Source organism: Canis aureus, chromosome 30, assembly GCF_053574225.1.
Source record: "Canis aureus isolate CA01 chromosome 30, VMU_Caureus_v.1.0, whole genome shotgun sequence".
NCBI classification, from domain to species: Eukaryota; Metazoa; Chordata; class Mammalia; order Carnivora; family Canidae; genus Canis; species Canis aureus.
Window position 1 is genome coordinate 39199407 of NC_135640.1, and position 22804 is coordinate 39222210.

The following is a 22804-nucleotide window of genomic DNA, read 5'->3' on the forward strand; positions in this document are numbered from 1 at the left end:
CTCCCAGGTGATGCCTATGCTGTTGGTCCAGGGACCAGATTTGTATTAAGGCTCCAGATTCATCCAAACCTTCCTCTGTAGGCACCAGTCCTCAACAAACCTATCCTGTACCCCATGAGAGCGTTTGCGCTCCATGCCTCACACCTGGAACAGTAATGGTGGCCTGCAGTAGATACACATAACTTTGTTGAGAAAACCAGCACCCAGAGCAAAGCCCTCCCCTCCCTGTGCTCCCATTTCCAAAGATAGGGATGCTGCTGCTGCTGCTGCTGCTGCTGCTGCAGAGCCAATGGGTCTGAGAGGTCTCCATGGAGACCATGGCTCTTCCCCATCCTGGGGACTAGGGGGAAAAGGCTTTGGCCTCTGTTAACTATTATTTGGATACTCAGTCATGTCCGAGGTTCTCTGTCAGTTTGGAAAAAAAAAAGACAAAAAACACTTGGCTCTCAGGTTTGACTCTGTTACATAGGAGGAGGAGGGATAAGCTTTTTAATCCTTTTCTGGCTTCATGGACACTGAACAACAGGTGCACATCATAAAGAAAAGACAGCCTTCCAGCCAAAGAAGAGAGGAAGGATAAATTATCCCACAACGGACACCATTCTGATGAGAGTTCTCTTCGAAGATTATTGGCAAAAACCTCTAACCTGGAAGGGAGGGAGAATTATCCCGATTGTAGCTTCAGCAGAGAAAGGAAAACCCTAATTTTATTATTCTCTGCTCCAACTCTCACGCACATCCAAGGATTAATAAAATGGTTTGTTTTCCCTTGGTTTCATTTCCAGAATCATCCTCAGCAAACACAATTTAAATTCTAGATACCTCCCCACCGAAAGGCAACAAAGACGTGTTCAGGAGAGTTCACAGAGATTTGAAAGAAAATTCACAGAGATCCGCCAGCTATGTGCAAAGAATATTATATGAGTTCCTACCACACTGTGCTATATTCATATGTAACTGGATAGGCAAAAACCATGGGCCACTCTTCTCTAGAAATATGCTTTGAAAAAAAAATAATGCTATAAAATATGCATAAAGAAAAAAATCTTTTATCTCCTAAATTTTGGAAATGTAAATAAAGATAAAAGATATAGTGTTTCAACCAGGATATATTGGGAGATTCTGTGGGTGTGTCTGATTTGCTAAGAGCAGTGTTGTGCATGATAAATGTAGCTTGTTTTTTTTTAAATCTAGATCTATAATTGGAATCCAGATATTTTTATTTTTTACTTAATCAAATCCACAATCATGCTTCCATTACATGGATCTCAATACCATGACTTCCCACTTTGGGGCCACTGGTGCACCACCTGGCTCCTGATCAGGGCGTATCAGGAACAATGAGTAAGGAGGGAGGAAGGGAAGGGCAGGGGTGTCCTTAGGGCCCCTCCTCCCTCTTCCCCCACTCACACTTTACCGCCCCCACATTGGTGAGAAAAGATCTGAGCTCTGCCTGGAATTCCTTGTATCCAGACTAGAGTAATAATCCTATGTGGATGCCCCAGAGGAACTGGACAGGTGGACTAGTATTGGCAAAGTCGCTGGCATGCAGCAGGACTTGGATCTGCCATTAATCTCCTTTCTTTGCTTTCCTTTTGGCCCCATACTCTTGGCCATACTGCCCTGGGATTATGTACATTTCAAATGTAATTCTCTTCACAAGAATAAATATTTTCTAGTGAAAAATCTGTTTTTCTACTTGACTGTAAATGATCCAAAGCACTGGGGAGTCATTGTTAATTGAGCTCTTTTTCTCACATCTCATATCCAGGTCATCAGCAAATCCCATTCATTCGAAGTACACCAGAGTGTGATCCCTTCTGCCCACCTCATTGCTGTCACTGCCATGCTGTCTTTTACTGCCAGGACTCCTGCTCATGGTCCCCTGTTTCTAGTCTTGACCATGCCCATCCCTACCACTGTCTTTTTCAACTCAGTTGCCACAGTAGTTTCTAAAACAGATGTCAACCCTCTGCTCAAATTCCCAGTGGCTCCCCATGCTGCAAAGGTCCTGGACACCTAGAACAGTGATTAGTGTTTAATATGCACTCAATAATCTCTTTTGAATAAATCAAGTATTTTTTTTTCATTATTTTAAGGGGAAAAATGTTATTCCAGGCTCCAGAGTCATTGGTAAATTCCATTTAAAGGATACATAAATTATTAGGTATATATTACACATAATGAAGATCAGTTCCATTTAAATTAAAAACTTGGTTTGCTTTGTATCTGAATGCCTTGAAGAGTCATGCAGGTCAGGGGAGGACAATTATATAAAAATAAGAACGGGGAAATAATTGAGCATAAGGCTCACTTCCCACGCCCAGAACAGAGGGCTCCCGCCTGCTCTGACCCCCTCACCTTTGCTTGCATGTCTTTCAGTGGCAGGCTGTATCTTTCCTTCAAGCTCTGCCGTCAGACATCAGTGAGGATCTGCCTTGACACCCACACAGGATATAGAAGCTCAAACAGGCACAGCACAGAGTGCCCAAGTCAGCTGGTTTGAGATCCAAACTGTGGGGCATACAGCGTCCAGAAGATAATAGTAATGTTCCAATTAGAAGGCAATCATTCTCTTTACATGAGAGCACATTTGAATGGTGTACTTCTAACTCATCTTTCTGCAGCAAGCATTTAACTAATTTACTCTTCATGACTGAATAAACATAAACAATTCAAACCACGCTTTCAAAATTTGCCACAGTTAGCACTTATTATATATGTCACTCTTCTCTCTCTCAACAAAAATTCAACATTGCACACTTGTGCTCCAAGGAACTCCAATCTAACGTTAATTAGGATATTTGCTCCCAATAAAAATCAGGTATATACATTTGCCTTTGCACAGCTCTATGTCACTAAAGAGCAGCTTATTTCTAACATAGATCTCCAACTAATGTTGGGAAATGCCACCACGCTCTGTTGAAGTGCAATTTTCGAACTACTGCAATTGTGAAATACGAATAGAATTTCAAGGAGAGAATCCTTGGTGTGTCATCCGATGTATTCATAAAAGATGAGCACAAGGTAGGACATATAACATAGGGTCAAGAACATGTGCAGGGGCAGCCCGGGTTTAGCACTGCCTTCAGCCCAGGGTATGATCCTGGAGACCCAGGATTGAGTCCCATGTCGGGGTCCCTGCATGGAGCCTGCTTCTCTCTCTGCCTGTGTCTCTACCTCTCTTTCTCTCTCTGTGTGTCTCTCATGAATAAATAAATAAATAAAATCTTAAAAAAAAAAAAGAGCTGAATGTAGTGAACGGCCAGTAAAGGGTTCAGGTTTTGACTTCCCTTCCCTTTACACAAGGTTTTTTTGGACATAATTTCTGTAGGACCAGAGGAAAATTGGTAGAAATTAATTGATATGATCAAGAAACAGCTGACTACCATTGTTCAGAATTTATAAGATCTCTAAGAAATTATATTTTAAGATTATGCATACCTATATCATAATACAAAATATTTTATTTGTGTATCCATCACCAGTATTGAGAAAAGATAACAAATATTAAAAGGAGAATAAATAAACACTATAGAAATTCTCAAATAGAATTTAAGAATCCACACAATGACCAAAGCCATCTTAAAAGGGGAGATTAATTAGAACATTAAGAGAGTTTCTCATTACGACAATATGATACACCGCCCATCCTGTACCAAGTAAGAGAGCTGGGGCTCTCTAGAACATCATTAAGATGGGTAATAGTTACAGGAAAAATTAGCTGGGAATAAAACAGATCAACTCAGTTAAATGAGATCAACTAAATTTACCTAAGCTAGAAAACAGACTACACTGAAATTCATGTATAGATACTTGCAAACTATGAAAGATTGAGAAGAAACTCTTATATCTGTTTATGTAATCATATGGCATGAGAGAGGAAAACACAATATGGCAGATATGGAGAAAGCTGCCGAGGAATCCCGACCCAACAATGCAGCAATTCTAGCCCACAAATTTATCAGGGCTGAAGAATTGTGACAAGACCAATCAATCTCTTCACTGATTGCTAGGACTCTTGCCCTTTCGACCACCTTGCTTGAATACTCAAAGTAAAACCAAATGAAACCAAACAAACTCTTGGAACTCTCCTACATGTATGAACGATAGTAGCTAGAATTTGGGCCAGCCTCTAAATAAAAGATCCCTGCTCTTAATTAAGAATCCGCCCACTGGCCTGGTGTGTCTTTTCTACTGTGTGGGATCAGCCATGCTTCAATATGTCTGCGAATTCACTGAGAAAGTTTAGAGAAATAATTAGGGGATTTAGCTATTTCTCTGCTGCTTTTCTCCCAACCACATTTGAGACAATTGGGTCAAAGGAATAGAAATGCAATTAAAATTAACAAATATTTCTTGAAAACCTACTAGGTTCATTGAAAAGTGTCATCCAAGTTCTGAGTCAGAAGTGAAGTCATTAGCACCCTTTTTGGGGAATAGAACTCAGTAGCACAGTGAAGGACAGGCAGGAAGGAGGGGCTGTAGGAAAGAATGGCACAAGACAAGATGTGACTTGCCTGTTAGTTTTTCCTTTTCATTTACTAAACATTTTGATTTCTGGATTTTCTGAAGAAATCCTCTTAAAAACACAGGTTCTATAAATACAGGATTTATGATCTTGTTCTATGGAGGACATGGGCATTCTAGTGATAAATTGCTTTTTTCCCACAGAGCTTTTTTCTTCTTCTTCTCCCCCCTGCCCCCTGCCCCTGCTGATTAAGGTTCCCATTTCTATTCATTCCTCCAGAACTTTTTAGGAGCAGATATCCATTTTATAATGGAGATTAAGTGCCCACCAGGACCTCACCATCTGAATGGCACAGCCAAAATGCTAACTTTGCTGTTTCCTTCCCAAATCTTTGTTTTTTTCTTTCTAATTCATGCTTCCATGATCACAGATCATACACTTGACCTTGTATATCTATTGAACAGCCTATACTGTGTTAAGTAGAGAGGAGATGGCACCCTAGGCTCAGTAATTTGAGGGGAATCTACAAAGGGACACTTTACAAAGTTAGTGCAGTGCCCAGGGGCTGAGAGCAACTCAAAGCTGCTACCTGCCCTGGGACTGAAGAGTGAATGGGAACCGAGCAGGAGTCTCAACAACCTGGCAGGGAGGGAGCTGGTGGAAATAAAATAAATACGCTGTCAGCACTCTTCTCCCCATCTCCTTCCGGTGCCTCCCATTAGCTGAGCCCAATGGGAAGCCAGTGACCAGGGAGCCCATTGATGTACACAGCCACTTGGGACCCAAAGCAAGACAGAGACAGGTGATATAGTGGACGTGGAGAGGCATAGGGAAGGTGTGCAGCCCAGGATGCACTTCCTAAGCCAGAACAAAGTCAAAAAGATTGGTGGTTGCAAGGAGTCCCAACACAACCTCTTGCTACTACTGCAGCAATGATTCTTCATAGTCTAGAGATAATGAATCAATAGCCTCTTCTTTGTAGGATTGCCAGAGTTAGCTAAAAAAAAATGCAGGACACCAGTTAAATCTGAATTTCTGAGAACGTGTAATTTTGAGTATATTTGATATTTGCTTACACTCACGTTATTTACTATTTGTCAGAAACTCAAATTTAACTCAGTACCCCATATTTAATCTGAGAACCCTATGCCTTTGTATAAAGTTATGACTTCTGTCCCAGAGGATGAGGGCAAATGATGAATTTCCATCAAGTGTGTTATATTTAGTATTAATCTTGTGAGTTTCATATTTTTGCTTCCCTTTCCAATTTAATTCTCGGATTCTCCCTTTTAAAAAATTATGCTCTCTATTTTTACTCATTGTGATATATAAAGACTATCTCCATTGAGAATGTACCAATTTTATTCTCATTGAGGTCATCCGTGAATTGCTTCTATTCTCATGAGAATACATTTTTTTAAAAAGGCATTAAACTTAGTGTTCTCCTGCATGGTAGTGAAGTTTTGTTACATGTCTTCTGTGTGCAAGTGGGAAATACGGATTTTAAAAATGAGTCCTCATTCAGGGATCTTCAGTATGCTTCCAGAGATAAGAAACATATGAATCTATAGAAACTCATATAAGAGCAGGCAAGACAGTGGTCCACAGCTCCAGAGGCTTCCAGGGGTTTAGTAAAGGAAAGACCATCTTCAGGAGGGATTAGAGCTTGACCATTCTAGAAACTTTATTTTCATGGTGCCAACAGTGCTTCTCACTTGTCCACGGAGATGCTGAGGGAGAAGAGGAGACCCCATGGCCAAGGCTGGGTGAAGAGGGAGAAGCCAGTAAGTGGAAGGACACACAGAAGGTGTCTCCTTCTCCCTCCCATTTACCTCTCGATAGCTCCCCAGTTGAATTCCATCTCTCTAGTAAAGCCCTAAGTCCTCACAGGACTTCTCATGACTTGGCCCTGTATCCTCATATCTCAACTCTTCTGTCTTCATTTTCCTACCTGTTCTCCTTCAGCCACACTGATCTTCTAAGGGGTCCTGAATTTTATAGGTACACAACCATGACAGGGCTCCTGACCTGCTGTTTTTTACTCCCTGCTCCCTCATTTTGACAGGGTCCATTTCCTTGCTCCCTCATTTTTTATGGCCTTCCCTAATCAGCCCCTTTAAAATAGCACCACTTCCACTATTCTCTGACCCTTTACCTATTTTATTTTTCTTCTACACATAGACCATCACCTCCCTGTGAGGTGATCATTTGTCTATCTTCCTCTCTATAGAATATAAGCTTCATGAGACCAGGTTTTTTTGTCTTCTTTTTAAATCTACTGCTATATAGCTAGTGTCTCCTCACAGCACATGAAGATCACAAATTGGTGTAAGGTCTCCATCCTGAGAGATATCACACCGCATACTTACTCAAAAGATATAAACTGTAAGCTGTGTTCACCTTCTGGCTTTGCAAGTATCCATCACTTGAAGAGTGCACCTCCAGATAACTAATAGAACCACACCACCTGCCCTCTTCTTTTTCTTTTCTTTCTTCTTCTTTTTTTTTTTTTTTGGTTTTTAATAATCATTAAAATCAAAATGAATTGGAATTGGGTGCCAACATCATCAAAGTCTGGTATCTAACCATGCAGACAAGTAATCAGTTCATCCAATATTTTTGTTGTTCATTTAATTTCACCTTTAACACACAGTATTACCCCATTTGAGTTTTGTTAATGGTCTTGCTGGTACTTCAACAATACAAACTCACTGTCTTCTTCAGAAGACATACCACCCAATATTAAAAAGTGTATTTAATATTTGTTGACCCTTTTACCAATAGGTCTCTAAACTTCTTCAGTCTTAGAGTCACTCTTATTTTCCCTGAAAATGTTTACATTAATTGAAGCCTTGAGATGCTCGTTCTCTGTCTCATCCTCCTTGGTTAAGTTCATCATAGACTAAACGGTCCTGAGCACAAGGCGTATCAGCCCTGCTGGCAACCCCATTAACGTCTTCTGGGTCTATTTAAAAATGCACAAAATTCCTGACAGCCATGCAGCCCTTTAAATTTTATAAAAAGGACTGGATATATATTATTGTATTTAGTTTTCACAGTAGACCCAAAATGAATTGTTTCCCCAATTTCAAAGATGAGGAAACTTGCCAAGTTGAGAGGGGTTTCGGCAGAGCCCATTGCAAAGCCCAGCTCCATGGGGAGCTCCTCCCTTCCTGTGAGTGTAAGGCTGTGCGTGATGACTCTGGTTTTAAGTGATTTTATCACAAATTACTTCTGTGGAAAAGGCAATGGCATATGATTACTGAATCTAATTTGAGGCATTTTTCCCAACTGTCCTAATTTCCTATACACAAAATGAACAGATTCCTTAAGCAATTTGCCATGATCAAAGTGCCTTACTGTGGAGCCACCCAGCAGAAACATACTTAGGCACATACTTTTTACATGAGCCAGTGAAATAGTTTCAATGAGCGGTATTTTAATTTTATATTAATTAATTCTGAAAGTGTGTATTTGGGGATCCACAAAGACAAAGATGGACTCATCTGGAGGTCTCACACACAGAGACATAATCTGATATTTAATGATGCAAGCCATATATGAACAGTCCCTGGAGTCCAGGGTTTTAGGGCTAGAAGGACCACAGATAGCATAGACCCACTGTTCCCAAACAGTCCCAATAACAGAGACATGTGATAGTGTGTAAAGGAATATGAATCTCGGGTATAAGCACAGTTCATAAGACTAATGCTTCAATGGTAAGCAATTTCAAATATCACTTAATATTAAACCAAACACATATAATGTGGAAAAGAATTAAATCCACACAAATCTTCAAGACTTAATACAGTTTTCACAGATGGTTTAAGCTGGTAGTGGGCTACTTTGGGCAAATCCCAAACTCTCTGGGGTTTATGTTATATCGCCCTCAGGGCAGGCAAATGGGAGGATTTCAGAAAAACTAAGCCTCCTCAATTAACAGATGAATAAAACTTGAGCCCTAGACAAATTAAATGATTAATAAAGATGTTAAAATTAGCTATTGCATGAGATGCCATGCCTTTCCTGTCTTTTTTTATGGGATAATGTGCCTAGTGTCTGAACTGCTTGTACACGTGTGGGTTAAATTTGGCTGGAGTGTGCTGAAAGGGTTGATATTGGTTTTCTAGAGATGTCACAACTAACTACTGTAAATGAAGTAGCCTAACCCTAGCTCTGGAGGCTAGAAGTCAGAGATCAAGGGTCACAGGGCCATGCTTCCTCTGAAGACTCCAAGGAAGGATCTGTTCCAGGCTCCTCTCCTAAGTTGTGGTAGTTCCTTGGCTTGTGGCAGCGTAACTCATCTTGACATGACTTTCTCTGTGTACATGTGTGTTCATATTTCCCCTTTTATAAGGACGTGAGTCATTCTAGATTAGGGGCCCACCCTACCCCCGATATGCCCCATCTTAATTTAGCTAATTACATTTACAGTGACCCTATTTCCAAATAAGGTCACATTCTCAGGTGCTGAGGGTCAGGACTTGGATAACTGAATTCGGTGCAGGGATAGGACTCAACCCATACCCATACCAGTCCATTATGGCCCAGACTTAATGAACCAGGTGGTTCTGAAAAATGGTAGCCAAGCTCAAAGGTCAAGATGAGCCTTTTTAGTGCCTACCACTTAGGCTTTCTTAAGCTCAAAATAAAAAATTATCCTCATTTCCAGAATTCACTGCAACCACACAGTCTAAGATTTTCAACTTGGTACCCTATGTGTGCAGCACTAAAGATAATGTAATTGTTGAACTTTTGCTGATCTTAGGTCAAGATACACAGGAAGGAAAGCAATGGAAGTTTGAGTCAGCTGCCTTTGAGAAAGCAGAAATCTACCTGCTGGCACTATGTTATCAAGGAAGACCTCTTTGAGATCCCCAAATATTCATTAAGTGATAATAAAGAGATGGAAACATCTGTCACTTTTGAGTTAATTCATCTTTTATTTTAGTGGTCAATATTTAGATTTATTCTCCTGTCTGTGTATTTCTGCATTCTTGTTGAAGGGTCAGGTAAATCATGATTGAATACTTATGCCCTGGTCTGGGGGAAGCATTCAGAGATATGCTCCGTGTTCTAGCTTCACTGACATTTCAGCTTCTGCTCATCTTTGTGTGTGTAAATGATACTTGGTTATGCTCCGTGCCCCCCCCCCGCTTTTTTTTTTTTTTAGATTTTATTTATTTATTTGAGAGAAAAAGAGCATGTGCATGAGGAGTGCCAGGGGCAGAGGGAGATGCAGACCCTCTGCTGAGGAGGGAGCTTGACCTGGGGCTCAATCCCAGGATCCTGAGATCATGACCTGAGCCATAGGCAGATGCTTAACTAACTGAGCCAGTCAGGTGCCCCACCCCCACAGCCCACCTTGACTATTTTCTAGCCCCAAAGTAATGGAGGTCATCTAACAATTATTACTTGTGAATCTTTCATGAAACTTTTCTCCTTTTATTGAAAGGGCAACTGATTAGCAACCTTAATTCCAACTGCAACCTTCAACCCCCCTTGCCATGTAACTTAGCATACTCACAGGTAGGTCCTGGAGTAGAACCTAGGCATCTTTGGGAGTCATGATTCTGTGTGTGTGTATGTGTGTGTGTGTGTGTATACACACACAAACTTGATAAATGACTTCCTTTATAACACTATGGAGTTTGTTTTATACACTTAGAACACTATCCTGAGGAGGGTTCTACAGGCTTCGTCAGACCTCTGAGGAGCTCCATGACACCAAAAGATTAAGAACACTTGAACCTACAGACAGTGAAGCTGACAACTCTGACCACCACTTCCTCTAATGAAGCATCTGCTCAAAGGCACTTTTCACGTATTCTCTTTAATGCCTACCTCCCAGCAACTTTCCACAATTAGATGCTTTATTAAGTATTTTTTTAGCTGAGGAAACTAGGGTGGCAGAGAGCGATTTGCTCCTGGCCACATTGCTGATGAGTTGCAGAGCTGAATTCAAAGCGCTCTGCTATCCCATGAGCTGAGAATTCTCCTTTAAGTCTTTTTACATCGCAATATATCCACTTACCAACTAAGACGGATTAGTATTGATATCAGCGACTGGTGTTTTCCCTCCTCTTCCTAATTTATCTGACCAGTGTTGAAAAAAATATTTGAAAAACAAATGCCAATCACTTCTGTTGCTAGCTTTCTCGCATATCAAAGAAGAACTTATTAACATGAATTTATGACAAGGCAGTACTGTCTCCCTAGCTGAGTGCCTCACCAACAAATACACACTGAGATCTGGAGCCCAACTTTTTGTCACTGATGACTGGTCTCTTTAATTGGAGTATTTCATCAGGATTCTATTTCCTCTGGATTGTTCAAGCCACAGAGATTAAGATCTGACTCTGTGCTGCCTTAATGCTGGAAAGCATCTTCACCATGTCACTTGGAACCTGGTGGATACACTGAGACTCCGCTCTGAGTTCAGCATTGACTTATTGTCATTGTGGACTGATTATCATTCAGTTACCACTGCTATTGATCATCACCCCTGGGTCATCGATTAGCAGAACTTCTCTTTGAGGCTGACCCCCCCCCAAAAAAAAGGTGTTATTGTGTAATAGCTCAAACTTCTCAGTAACAGCTCTGATGAGTGTTGGAAGAACCAGGCTTGGGGCACAAACATCTCATGCTCACTGTCTCCTCTAGCTAGTTTTAGAGGCTCACATACTGCATGCCTAGAACAGGGAAGGAAGGAAAAAGAAGAGGTGAGGATAGAACAGAAGAGGAATGGGGATAGAGGAGGGAGGAGGAGAGGAATTTCTTTATAGTTTTTAACGTTCCAAAGGACACATATATTATTTTGTAATCAAACAAAAATTATTTAAGTTATTTTTTAAAGAAATACAAAGATGAAAAAAAAAGATCCTATTATATATAAAAAAGAGAAAAAGACGTAGTGGAAGATATATGCTATACCAGCTCTCACGTTCTCCTCTGCAAAACAGGAGATGAGGCTCTGTTCATGATTTGGCTTTGGGGTTGCAACCGTGCCCCACAACCTGCTTCCCTTTACATGGGTGGTGGATACACTGCAAAGGCTTTGAGACACCTGGAGAAGAAAGTGTTTGAGGATCAGTGGAAACGGATTTAGCCTATCATGCATGAAGTACAGGGAGACCCAATCCATACAGGCAGGTGAATCCAGAATCTGTCAGAATTTCAGCCCCATTATAAAACTGTAATAAACTGTAATGCTGAGCCATTCTACCTTGCAAAAGCAGACAGCGGGGATAGAGCTATTTCTGTGTAGGCAGGTATTCTCACATGCTAAAACTTTCTTCCAGTTATTTTTAACAGGTTTATTTGCTATTTGATTAGAATAGGGAACTCTAGAGATCTTGTAATATTCATTCATACCATTCTGAGAAAAAGTCAGACAAATTCTAAGAAAGATTCTATTTTTCAGACCTTTCTCAATTGCTTTACAACTGCTTGTTGCTTCCTTCAACTCTCCCTTACAGATCTCAGAGAACACCTGAAGTGGCACATGCTATCGTGAGTTTTCTCCACTTCATGAACACTGGAGTCCCTTAATCTCTCCACCTGTTTACAGGAATACCCATATTACCGAGAGACTAGTCTGTTGCTAAGGTAGAAGGTAGCCGTCAGAACTTTCTAGCTCGAGCTATGCTGATTAAATTGCTCTTTGGGGATCTCAGCTCATCACATAAAGTCACACAGGGAGTTGTTTAATGATTGTGATATGCAGCATTCCTCTCGTGAAATCCCACCACAGTTCGCAGATCCAGTCCCTCTGTGTGTGATGGTAACAGCATCCTTGACTTTTAGCACTTCGCCAATAACTATTAATCAAAGTGTGTATCTTTGAAATGAGCAAAGTAGCTATATTCAGCTCTTTTTCATTCAGGAAGATGCTTAAAATGATGCAAAGAACCATTAAAAAAAGAGACAAATTGCCAACTGTACAGTAAAAATTGAATATAGTACTCTTGAACCAACTTGTACTTCCTTTGAGATTCTTAAAGGCTTACCGCAGAAGCTTTGTTGTTAATGCACTGCATGTTTGCATTTCAAAAATATGTAACCCATTTTATAAGCTACCCTGTTAATCTCAAAGACAAATGAGCATTGTCAAGGCTTTCTCACCACGGATCTCGACTGTCAAGCTTGCATGCCTGGACAGCAGCAATGCCTATGGCATCTGGTTTTCAGATACAGAATAAAAAATGTGTATTCCAATGAGAGACTCCTAACTCTGGGAAAGGAACAAAGGGTTGCAGAAGGGGAGGTGGGTGAGGGGTTGGGGTAACTGAGTGAAGGGCACTGAGAAGGGCACTTGACAGGATGAGGACTGGAGATTATACTATATGTTGGCAAAACGAACTTCAATAAAAACAAAAAACAAACAAACAAACCAAGAATGAGTATTCCAGCAAATCAGATCTTTCATTTGAAGGTTTGATACCATTTCCTGGAACCCACAACTGCCCATGGCTTCCCTGATATACACAGAAAATGCCAATGGGAACTTCTGACCCACTAACCTCACAGAGAAAAGATGAAAGAAACTGAGGTTGTTGGACCACCTATTTGCTAATCTTGCTTAATTAGAAAAACCACGTGGTTCAAAATCTGCTTAATTCAAATATGAAGCAATAAACCATATTTGAAAAACAATCACTAACTGAAGGCAGCAAATTTGGGAGAATTAGTAGCCCTTTCTACACATCTGACATCATGCTTACTCACCAAAATGTCATGTCCATATATATGGCCAAAGGAAAGGGTGACTTTCTAGGAGGAAAAATATATTTTTGATCTTACTGTATCAGCAAAATATTAACCCCAAAAATAACATAGAAGGTACTGATCTAGTCATAGTCAAAACAGGGGAAGAAAACATATTTTGCCCCACTGTCACTAAAACATTAACAACAAATATAAAGCATCAGAGAAGCTACACTTTAATTTGATAATAGACTTCCCTTGTTAAAATGCCATCAATCTTTATTAAATACCAGGGTCTGATTTTAGACAATAGTCTTATCATTCTTCTATTTGACTTATGGATGACAAACACCACGTTCACATATTTACATATACTCTGTTGTTTTTACGTAGCAAAATCATGCATTTCTAATGTGCGCTTCCTATTGATTAAAATACCTTGCATTTATAGGAGCTGGTCAGGACTGTTCCATGACTCCTTATAGAACTGCTGTACAAAAGCACTAATCTGTAGATCTTCATGGCCAGAAATTCACAGATATTTACTAAAGGTAGTTGTGGAAAATGGGCAAAGGGGCACCTGGGTGGCTCAGTCTGTTAAGCATCTGCCTTCAGCTCAGGTCATGATCCCGAGGTTCTGGAATCAAGCCCCATGGAGCCTGCTTCTCTCTCTCCCTCTGCCCCTCCCTCTACTCATGCACACACTTGCTCATGTGCACGCTCTTTCTCTCTCTCAAATAAATAAATAAAATCTTTTTAAAGAAATGGGCAGGGATGAATGTGTTGCTTATTTTTTTTCCCTAAAGTGGAACAACCTTCAATTGAGAAGGCATATTTAATCTGGATATAGGGAAGTGTGTGTTGGGATCGCACTACCAGAAATGGAAGGAGAGTCTTAACTTTGGGTACTCACTATTCCGAATTGTTTGACTGGGAAAGCAAAGGGACATTCACTTTTGTAACTTTTAGAAAATAAATAAATCAATAATGGAATGGATAGAATGGAATATGTTGAGATTCATACTTTATCCACACTTTAAATGGGAATTCACACTTTAAATGCTATTTATAACCCAACGGAGAAAGTAAAAGATCCAAAGAGCTGGTTATGATTATCAGAATAACTTATTTATAATCGTTAAAATGCAAACTAGTAATGGTAAAAGGATCCCAAGCATAGATAAATTTAAATCAAATTTAAAATATGCTAACTAAATCACTTGGCGTATAAACATACAGGAAAACAACAGTCCAATAGAAGGAATAATGGCAGAATGATGCATTTCAGACATAAACCTTTGGTTGCTGAGTAGTAAGAATCTGGCAAAAAACATTTTTCAGTGGGAGTTGTGTGTTACACAGGAAAGGGAAAGGCTTTTTTGTTCAGCCCTCTGTTTCCAAGAGCACAGCCATCGGTAGCCATAGAAGCCAAGAAAATAAACCATTAAGTAGAATTTAAAAGGAGTATGGACAGTGAGCCCAGACGCCCGAGATGATGTCAAACCTTGCCACCATTCCCCAGTAACCTACTGATTAGCAAAGGGTCCTTTTCTAAGATTGCTTCTCTTTTACACTTAAGCATAAAGAAATAGCTGGCAGATCCCTGCCAACATTCAATGGCCTAGAGATTTGATTTTCTGTTCTTCACTGGAGGGCATTGAGGAAGGAAAGATGTCTCCCCTTTGTTCATTTCACTAAAAGCCAGGGGGCTGTCTCTGATTTCCCAGGGGCATTTCACATGCTCACCCCAAGGGCAAATGTCAACACGCAGTGGGTGCAGATTGACAAGGAGATCGGACACGGACAAGGACCCGGTCAATACATAGAGCTTTACACATACAGCAGCTGGCCAGTGAAAATTCTGTTAAACAGTCATAGAGAATCACACTCAAAAGCAGGAATAAAAGCTCCAGCACAATGACTTCACACTTTGTGAAGTTAAAAAAATTGCATATGTGCATTTTGAAGAAAAACAAAAAACCCCAACTAAACCAGAAAATGAATTCGATAAGAAATGTTCGAAAGTTTTTTTTTTCCCCCCTGAGGGACTCCAAAATTAACCCCTGAACATAACAGAAATTAAAAAACAAAAATTCACTGTGAAATCACTAAAGGGCATGGCTAAATCTAATACAGAAACAAACTCTGGAGGGGCTATACTTCAATGACAGGCAATCAAATTTAGAAGGATATTTATTAATTTCAGTGGAGCTAGTGCTTTTATCACTAATATTCCAGCTGTGTAGACAGACATGACTAGGTATTGCCTTATAATTAATCTCCCTTGTCTGAACTAAGAAATAGCTTAATTTTTAAATAGTAAGTTGTTGAGGAATTAGTACCATGCTTATTTACATATTAGAACAGAAGCAAGAAATTTTTTAAAAAGATTTTATTTATTTTTTTCATGAGAGACCCAGAGAGAGGCAGAGACACAGGCAAAGGGAGAAGCAGGTTCCAGGCAGGGAGCCTGATATGGGACTCCATCCTGGGACTCTGGGATCACACCCTGAGCCACCCAGACGTTCCTAGAAATTTTTTTTTTTTTTTTTTTTTTGCGAAAAATCACATCATGTTTGTTCTACAGTCCAAAAACTCCATAAAATCCTCATTTAAAAAAATTTATCAGAATAATTTTGTATTGTGCACACATCTGTTAATATTACAGATTGGATTTATTTGGTGGATAGTAAAATCCTATTAATTTCTGTGACTCTGTATGTGGTATATTGCTTTATAGTTTATAAAGTGTTTTCACCGGTTCTCAGTTATTCTTAAGAAAGGAGAACAGAATAGAACAAATATTCCTTTATCCATTTTACAGATAAAGAAATTGATATTTTCTAACAGCTCCCAAGAAAACACAGCTGTTAAGAACCAATGTTAAAAATATATTCATATAAATACAACTAAGAATAAAAGGAATTAAGCTTTATATAAGTTATCACATGAATTTCTTTATCAGAGTAACATGAGAGTTCCCTTTGAAAAAGAAGTTCCGTAAATTCAGTGCATGTTACTTAAAAATAACTGAACATGATCTTGGTTGGGCAACTTTAGCTCTTCTTCAAAAAGAAAGCCTTCTTCAACTACAAAAGAAGTGAAAAGGATTGACCCCAAATCAAATCATTAATGTCCCATTCAGCTCAAACATCCCATGAGTCTATGAACTTTGTACTCTCATGAATAAAGTCAGGGTCCTGAGCTTCCACCAAAGCCAGCCCCTTCCACCTTTGGCTGAACATCAGCCGCCATTTTGTCACCTAGCAGGTATCAGATTGAGGTCTTGTTTCCATAGAAATGACCTGTGCACAGAAAGAAGTTGAACAGAACGAGAACAGAGAGGGAGACAGGCCACACGGTTTTGCAATAAGAGGGTGAGTGTGTTTGAATCAATCTAACAATGATCTCCTTCTACCTGAACTCCATTCAGTGACTGCCAAGGAGAAGAAAGGCATTTGTCCATCCTACCCTGAATGAGCCCTGTTCTTTCCCACTCACAAAAATGATGGAGTCTATTTTCTTTCTTATCTATCCGTTCACCAATGTTAATTTAACATTTACTCGTGGTGGTCCCCCTGCTGCCCATTGGGGATACAACGGCAAATAGACAGGCATTCTCATTGTCCTTCCCAATCTTACATCTATTACTTCCAGCTGTTGGAAATATGGGCCTCTTGTGATGTTCTGGAGTCTAAATTGTCAGAGACAGTAAAATTCAATAGTAGTCAAAGCTTGTAAAAGAAGGGGCAGAGGAGAGCGTGCGAAGCTTCCTTCACACCACATTATTCCATGCCATCGATCGCCAGGAACAAGTAGATCTCAGAAGGGTTCCTGTAACTGGACAGTGTTTGGGAAGCATCAGCTTTGGACTACCTGGTTATCAGTAATGGAAATACACCTCCATTTGCACCCTTGCACATAATATTTAAATCTCACTGCATATTTTACCTTTTTATAGTGAATTTATATCATTTCATCCTTATAGGCCTTGGGAGTAGTAGTCTCTAGCCTCTTCTGCTCACATCTGGACAGGCCCCCTCCATTAGCGCTGTTAACAGCACCACTGTGTCCTTGGTGGCTGCCCTTTAGACCTGCTGAGAGGGGACAGCAGATCTGTCCAGTTTTCAGTAATTCCTCCAAAACTTCTCTCTGACCACAGGGCTCAGTTAGGCATCATGTTCCTCTCCCCTACCTTTTCTTATTATTTCTTTTTTTTTTTTTTTTCCTCACTGGTACTTGTCTGTCTTCTTGCATCCTCCTATCTTTTGTTACCTATTCTACTTCACTCAACCTGCCTTCTCTTCCTGTCTTTTCCTCCTTGCCATGAATGCCACTGAGTCTCACCCTGTGCAGAGAGGTAATTCTCAACCACAGGGAATACACATCATAGCAGGAGACAGTGATGTTTCCTCACTCAGGTCATGCATCATCTCTAAGGAGATGTAATTTGCCCCTGGAAGGAAAGAGGTGGGCGATTCAGGGCATCTTGCCAAGACAGGATGGAAATTACCACCCCAAAACATATGTGCACACTATTTACATCAGCGTGCAGGAGCCACGGTGGTTGAAAGAATAAACTCCATCTTGGGAACAAACAAAAATCTAAGAGCAAAAACACGCATATGGGTGTTGAATAAATGGAGAGATTACAAGAAAAATAACATTTTTAGAAGGAGACTTTAAAAGCTGGAAAATGTATGTAACAATGAAGAAAACATAAGTTCAGTTGAAAATAGTCAAACTATTTTCTGGAAACCAGATCATAGATTGGATGAGGAAACAGAAAGGCACTTCATAAACGGTTGACACTCTAGTCTCAGGACTGCTAGGTAAACGATGTGGTGATAGATGGTATACAGAACCCACATGGAAAAATCCAAGGCTGCTTGTGCAAGCGCGGGCAGGCATCAGCTGGGCAGGAACTAGCAGGCATACATTTGTTTTCAAAAATTTGCCTTTGCCTCCTGAGTGCCTCAGTCTGTTAAGCGTCTGCCTTCAGCTCAGGTGGTGATCTCAGGGTCCTGGGATCAAGCCCCACCTTGGGCTCCCCAAAAGCAGGGACTCTGCTTCTCCCTCTTCCTCTGCCCAGCCTCCTGCTTGTTCTCTCTCTCTCATTCTGATAAATAAAATTAAACACACACACACACACACAAAATTTGCCTTTCAAAAAATGAAAGCAACCTTCTGAAATAATTTAAGAAAAGCAGGGCATGTACAAAGAAAATCTGACAAATATGGGCAAACCATACTCCTTGTTTCTAAAGAATTACAGGAAAGCTCTTCCCTCAGTCCTCTGTGCTCCATTTACAATTCCAGAATCACCTTTTCTCTCACTATATGTTGTCACTGGACCAGGAAGTCATGCAGTGCTTCATCATCCCAGGGAACATGAACAAGGTTCCCTGATTAATTTGAGTGATACATACTTATTCCTCTTAAAATGTAGTTCACTGCTAAAACTCTGGATTATTAAGAAAACATCCTAAGCTCCAGCTCAATACATCAAAATATAAGAGACTGTCTCCTTACTCAAAATGAACCATGGAACCCCTGGACCTTTATTTTTCCTCTTAATATTGCATAAAACCTATAAGAATTTTCCAAAAACAATAGTCAGACAACACAGGCTGCACCAGTGTACATCCTAATGCTCTGTGGCCATATCCAGTGGTAAGATGAAAAATGCCAACATGTGTTTAGATGTTAAAGTTTTTTTTTTTTTATTTTATGGAGCATGGTGATAGGATACAAAAATGGACTCTGCAGAAGAATTTGCTTTTGTTCCTTGTTCTCTCTCTCATTTAGTAAATGTAATATGTAATATTGTCACATAAATATGTAAATATGTGTTGGGGCACCTGCGTGGCTCAGTCGGTTGAGCATCTGACTCTTGATCTCAGCTCAGGTCTTGACCTTAGTGTTATGGGTTCAAGCCCTGCATTGGGCTCCATGCTGAGCATAGAGACTATTTAAAAACTAAATTAATAAAAAATTTTAGAAAATACGTAATGTGTTAAATAATAGTAGTTGTTAAACCATGACTAAAACAGGTTTATCAACAGAGCTTGTGAAATCCCAGGTATTTTTTCCAAAGGGCCTTCTGAAGGGAATAACCCAACTTAGATATGAAAGTGCTAAGTGAATCATCTGATCGTTTGATCCTAAAACACTGGCAAGGGTGAGGTCAAGGACTGCATGGGGGAAGAGATGGTGAAATTTCATTTCTAAGAAGAGGCAGTGTGCCCAAGCGATTTCTATTTTTCCTTAAAGAGCGAGCTCCCAGTATTAAAATCTAGAACATTAATACTTACAAGTTCATCACTTCTACGGTTTTCAGAACACAGCAGAAACTACTCTGCTGTTCCTCCGAAATAGGAAAAAAGCTTTTACTGAATGCATCCCATTTTCTGAGGTAGCACCATTTCCAAAGCAATGGTTTTCTTAAACTTTGTTTCTGAAAATCTGAAAAAGGTCACTTCATCAAAAGCTATATACTCCATTAGCTTTCAACTTATAATTTTGAAAAGTTACAAAGGGTCAGTTACTAAAAAACCGTAGGACGACCTGAAGCATCTCTTTCACTAATCTGGCCACTCAATGACAATTTGCCACCTGCTGCCACCACTGACACTTTTTAAAAGAGAGACAATAACCATTGTTGCCACTGAACAATTTACAAACATGTTGCAAGGGTGTCTGAGTGGCTCAGTCAGTTAAGTGTCTGCCTTTGGCTCAGGTCATGATCCCAGGGTCCTGGGATCAAGCCCCAGGTCAGGCTCCCTGCTCAGCAGGGAGTCTGCTTGTCCCTCTACCCCTCCACACCACCCCTCTGCTCATGCTGTCTCTCTCTCTCTCTCTCTCAAATAAATAAATAAATAAATAAATAAATAAATAAATAAATAAAATCTTTAAAAGAAAAATAAAAAAAAATTAAAAGTATGTTGCATACCTGATGCCCTTTTACCTCAAACACTTCAACATTATCTTCCAAGAGTAAAAACAGGCTTTTATATAAGTATAGAATAATGAACTATTTCAGGAAATTAAGATTTTACTGTGACTGTCTTTGGTCTTAAGTGGTAGAGTCACTGAACTCCAATCAAAAGTAAAAATACTTTTCCTTCATTATAAACCAGTATTTTTCTGACTCCTCATGCCAAGGAACTAAGCAGAGTAAAATTCCTGAGGGCAATGATTTGCCTTCCTTATTCTTCCCAGGTGTCGAGAAGCCCCCGGGGAACATGCAAAGACAGTATTTGCTGACTGCCTGACACTGTGTGATGCCTGTTGAGTACCTTGTGTGCCTAGAACAGACATGGGAGCTGATTCTCCACTATGCTTATGTTTCAACGTTGATATAACTCATCATTTGGGAAATTACTGCTTTTTTAAAGGATGATTACAAAACATTCTTTTCCTACAGATCCCGCAAACATGACCAGAAGTCTTGGGTCTTGATTTACTTTTTTTTAAGTATGCTGGGCCTGTGTGCCATTGGTTTGGATGTTTAATATCCAGTGAAAGTTACCACTGGTAATAACTATCCCATTGTTACCACTGGTAACGCTGGGGGCGGAGGGGAGAGAAGGGAGTTATTAGTTTAGGTTGATCATGGGATTATGAAATCCTGTTATCCTCTTACTCCCTCCCCCCACTGTCATTCATTCATAAACAAAAGAATAAATCTAGCCTTCAAAGGAAAAGCAAGACTCTCCAAACTGAACTTCTATAAAAATTAATTTTTTAATAACTGCTTGGTTTTATCACTACTTCCCCAAATGCTAATTAATTCTAACTCTAAGCTATGTAATTATAATACTTCTGCTGAAATACTAAGTATCTGGTGCCCCTGGGGTGAGGCAGGGAGAAGGTATCTCACGTTCCACCCAGCTCTTCCCAGAGCGGAAACAGTGGAGCAGCCCCCGCGCCCTGCACCTGCTGGTGCACCTGCAAGCCCTGCCCCTCATCTCCAGCTGGGGGGGTGGGGTTTGCTGACAGCTGGCACCCCTCTCCGTGGGGCTGGGAGGAACCGAGGCATACCGAGTTATTTTTGGCCAGAACCTTCAGGAGCCTTCACTGAGTCCGTGGCCTAAGTGGCCGCGATATACCTGCAGAATGTGAATTGATGTTGCCATGGAAATAGGACAACTCTTCCTGGTTCTGTCAAAATCCATCTCTCTCTGCCACCAGGCAGGGGTCAGAAAGGGAAGAAACGGAGCAGGGGGGCTTTGGTGGTGCCCTGCACCCGGTAGGGTCGCACAATCCGGTCTGCTTTCTAGGTGGAGACATGCACATTCACACACAGGGCCATTGGGGGCCAAATCTCTCCCTCTCCTCCCTCCTCTCCTCTCCCTCTTGCCTGCTCTCTCTTCCCCTCTCTTCTCCCTCCTCCTCCGTCTCTCCTCCTCCCTCCTCTCTGCATTCTCTCTCTCTCTCCTCCTATCTCTTCCCCTCTCCTCTCCTTCTCTTTCTCTCCCTCCCTCTCTCCCTCTCCTCTCTCTTCCCCTCTCTTCTCTCTTCTCCCCCTTCCTCTCTCTCTCTCCTTCTCCTCCCTCCTCTCTGCATTCTCTCTCTCCCTCTCTTCCCCTCTCTTCTCTCCCTCTCTCCCTCTTTCTCTCCTCTCTCTCCTCCCTCTCCCTCTTCTCTCTCTTCCCCTCTCTCTCCTTCTCCTTCCTCTCTCTCTCTCCTTCTCCTCCCTCCTCTCTGCATTCTCTCTCCTCCCCCTTTCCCTTCTCTCCTCTCTCTCTCCCTCTTTCTCTCCTCTCTCCTCCCTCTTCTCTCTCCCTCTCCTCCTTCCTTTTCTCTCTCCTTTCTCTCTCTGTCCTCTATCTTCCCTCTCTTTCTCTCTCCTCTCTTTCTCTCTCTTCTCCCCCCTCTTTTCTTTCCTCTCTCTCTTTCTCTTTTCTTTCTAGACAGTAGTGAATTCAAGCATTTTCCACCCTGGATCCTAAAACCAGCCTTTGCTGGCCTGCTACCTAACATCTTCAGGGGTCCGTTTCCCTTGCTGTCACTTGAGGAAGGTGACCCAGGTGATCACTAAACCATCCCCGTTGAAGATTTCCATGAGGCTATTTAACATTCTGCTTTCAGTGTTAATAGGTATTAGCCCGTTCTGCCCAGACCTAAACTGAAATGTCATGATTTAAGTCCATGGAAACAGGGCCATGGATGTAAGAATAGCAAACCAGTAGAAGATGACTCCCTCTTCCTTTCCCCTGCTTTCGGGCTGTAGTGTGGTACTGGTGCTGGGGCCTGTGGCTCTTAGCTCCTGAGACAACAGCAGGAAGGCCGACCATGGGATGGCCAGGCAACAGGGCCCTCCATTCCCCTGCCTGTGGGAACCAGGAGGGGCAGCCTGCTGCTATTTTCCTGGATCCAGCCCACTGCTCTCACCTTGAATCACTGCTTTGGCACAGCAGCTGGGCCTGACCTTCAGCTACTCTGGTTTGCAGAGATACTTGTACTTAATGCAGAGGGAGGGCATACCCAGGATCTGGTGGTGCAGGTGTGTATGTACATGTACACACACACACACACGGATCCTATTGGTTCTATTCCTCTAGAGAACCCTCATACGATAGATTTTTGCCTAATGTTTGAACAATGAAACCTAAACACCACCAC

The 22804-nt window shown here is 41.0% G+C and overlaps 1 protein-coding gene and 1 long non-coding RNA gene across 4 annotated transcripts in view; both read right to left on the reverse strand.

The window, feature by feature from the left end:
- The window catches only part of DSCAM (DS cell adhesion molecule), a 732790-nt gene that overhangs the window by 407276 nt on the left and 302710 nt on the right, over positions 1-22804 (reverse strand). The gene's annotated exons all lie outside the window — the stretch shown is intronic.
- Positions 5858-21289, reverse strand: LOC144301672 (uncharacterized). The gene is made up of 3 exons (XR_013368413.1): positions 21221-21289; positions 19492-19642; positions 5858-6233 (listed from the first exon to the last, which is right to left on the reverse strand). It is a non-coding gene; the product is annotated as an uncharacterized LOC144301672 (long non-coding RNA).